Here is a 385-nt window from a genome sequence, read left to right on the forward strand (position 1 = left end):
ACTTCAAACCAAAATAATTCCTATCCTAATATACTATTTTTCACTCTATCATTCCACGGAACTCATTCTTGTAGCGATGTTCGATGACAACTCCTCACCCTGCCAGTGAAAATAGATATCTCAGAACACTTTCCATCGTCTACCTCTTTTTTTTTTCTCTGCTGCTACCCCATCCTCTATCGCCTTCCTTTTTAACTTCTCGACAGAGAATTTCATTATAATAGACAGTTATATTATGAAACACGTTAACTTCATCTTGATATAAAATAAGTTGTTAATATATTGATATTTATATTTAGTTTGATATGAGATAGATACATTTATGTATGACTTTTATAATAAAAATATGTAGAAAAATTATTCTAATATGATTTTAGGATTTTAG

This window comes from Arachis ipaensis, chromosome B01 (assembly GCF_000816755.2).
Source record: "Arachis ipaensis cultivar K30076 chromosome B01, Araip1.1, whole genome shotgun sequence".
Lineage (NCBI taxonomy): Eukaryota > Viridiplantae > Streptophyta > Magnoliopsida > Fabales > Fabaceae > Arachis > Arachis ipaensis.